The following is a 2,858-nucleotide window of genomic DNA, read 5'->3' on the forward strand; positions in this document are numbered from 1 at the left end:
GATCTGCTTTACCGACTACACTGAAGTTCGTCAATCTTGTTCACTACATTAATCTCGTCGCTTGTTTATTTTTCCTTTCGAGAACACATTTGTTATAATTTGAATTTGATAATATACTTATGGGTTGATGGGGGCGACAGATATAATTAGCAGTAGCCTGCGTAGCAGCCCTAGAGGGAGGGGGGAAGGGGGTGGGAAGCCGAGCGGAGGGAGGCTTGGAGAAGGGATAGGAGGGCGAGCGGAGCGAGGCTTGGGGAGAGGATAGAAGGGCCTGCAAGCGACCCCGTGGATTCTTCGAAATATCCCATCTCTCATGGACGAAGAATTCTCATTGGTCGAGATCAAATAACTGTCACTCAGCCGTGAAAGTGATAAAAAACAGGCATCCTAGAACAACGCGGAATCAATCTGAAAAACGAACAGCGCCAAGCTTTGGAACAGCTCTACGTCAAAAAGAAGGATCTTGTAGCTATTTTGCCGACTGGGTTTGGAAAAAGTTTAATTTTCCAAGCTCTAGTGTTGCTTGCACGCTTCGAGGCCAACGACGATAAACGGCACGTTGTGTTTGTTATAACTCCACTTACAAGCATCATACAGGATCAAATACTCGAGCTTGAATCTCTTGGTTTAACTGGGTGTAATCTAACCGAAGTTCTCGATAATTTGGATTCATTATGACAAGTTGATCTGGTATACACTTCGGCCGAGAGTGCAATCGATGAACGTTTCACAAACTTCCTTAAAGGAGCACTCTTACGAAACCGCCCTATAATTTGAAAACCCGAAAAATTCAGTTATTTCATTATAATATGAATTTTTAGCGATTAATAAAGCCTTTTCAATAATAATTTTAGTTGAAAGTCAATTCTAGGGCGAGAAATTACGATTTGAAAACCGTTCCGCCACTAATTTTCGTGATCACTTGCCAGGCTCAAGAAGACTGGCGCGAGTTTGGAGCGTGACGTAGATTACTCATTTGACGCGCCGTGCCCGTGGCTAATTTTCAAAAACAGTATTTTGATCATATATATTGCTTTTATAAGACTAAGACTATTTCACTGAATTTCACGAGGCTTTTGGTGCGCTCGACTCCGGATCGAGTGGTCCGGGTTCGAGCCTCGGCCGGAACATTGTGTTGTGTTCTTAGGCAAGACACTTTACTCTCACAGTGACTCTCTCCACCCAGGTGTTTAAATGGGTACAGTCAATTTAATGCTGGGGGTAACCCTGCGATGGACTGGCATCCCATCCAAGGGGAGTAGAAGTACTCCTGGTCGCTTCATGCTACAGAAACCGGAGTTAAGCACCAACCTGATGGCCACTAGGCTCGTAAACAGTCTTTACCTTTTACCTTTAAGACTATTTCACTAAATTTATATGAGGTTTCCGTATAAATATAAAATGACGCCAACAGTGTTTTGAGTAATTACGTCAAAATGGGAGTGACCGCTGACCGTGATTACGCAAATTAATGGCGGAACGGTTTTCAAACCGTAATTTCTCGCCCTAGAATTGACTTTCAACTAAAATTATTATTAAAAAGATTTTATTAATTGCTAAAAATTCATATTATAATGTAATAACTGAATTTTTCGGGTTTTCAAATTATAGGGCGGTTTCGTAAGAGTGCTCCTTTAAAGATAAGGATAAGGGATTTGTATCCAGAACAGTTGCTCTGATAGTTGATGAATCACACACGATTCAAACTTGGACTGGCCTGAGGTAAGAAAAAGTAAAATTCGAATACTTGATGTGCATGATATGATCAATACGAGCGGAATTCCGAGCCGCTCGCGAAGCAACTTTTGTGTTCTGTTTACATAATAACACTTATGACCAATATATTGAATTAGAGCTCGAGTTCTCAACCGAAGATGGACATGAAGCCTTTTCCAAGAGTTCATAAAACTTGCAAAAAGTGTTCACTTTTTGGGCACAGGTAAGGCAAACAATTTGGGAGGGATTTGGCTGTTTTGCGAGGTAAAATCCAAGATCTCGAAGGCGGTCCGCGATAACATATTGTAATTCTTCTCTCTGACTTGCTTTAAAGATATTAATAAAGCTTTTGAACCCAGTTTCTAACTTGATTCTTAACTAATCTCCACAAAAGTGGCAAATTGACGGACACAGCCAATTCGAACGTCGCTTGCGGAAATGAATTGACTATACGAGAGTTCGTTACTTCCTTGAGTTGTTAAAGTTATCAATAAGTCGTTTATCTAAGATGTTTTGTTCAGGTTCCCAAGTTGACTGACTTCTCGGAAGGTTATGCCACTTGACGAGATATTCAATTTTGCCTTTCTTTTTACGAGATTTAAGAATTCGATCAGCTTGAAAAATTCTATCGTCGTCTTTCTCTGAGGAATCCGAACAAGGCCGGACCTGATTGTCTGATTGTGAACTTGAATCAGTAGTATCTGAAACTGGCGGTCTAGAGTTGACCTTTTTATCGACAGGAAGCTCTGACTCAAAATTATCATCTGGAGTATCGGACTCATCCAGGTAAGGCTCACTCGGGTCGTCCACTAGTGGAGGTTCAATTGGTCGTAAAGATGGATCGATAAATGGCTTCAATCGATTCGCATGCACGGCAAAGGTAACTTTCTTATTAGTATCAGTACGCAAACGAAAATGAACAGGAGATGATTGCTCGACTATTCTGTACGGTCCTAACCAATTGTGTAAAAGCTTCCTAGATAAACCCTTGAGCACGCTGCAAATTTTCTCTAGCCATATTTTGTGCTAATTCAATGTTCTCAACAATTCGTTTACGATGTTCAAAAACTGAAGCAGTAACGTCATCATCGACTGACGGTAAATACTTGACATCCACAGGCAAGCGGGGCTCACGGCCATAC

This window comes from Stylophora pistillata, chromosome 13 (assembly GCF_964205215.1).
Source record: "Stylophora pistillata chromosome 13, jaStyPist1.2, whole genome shotgun sequence".
NCBI lineage: Eukaryota > Metazoa > Cnidaria > Anthozoa > Scleractinia > Pocilloporidae > Stylophora > Stylophora pistillata.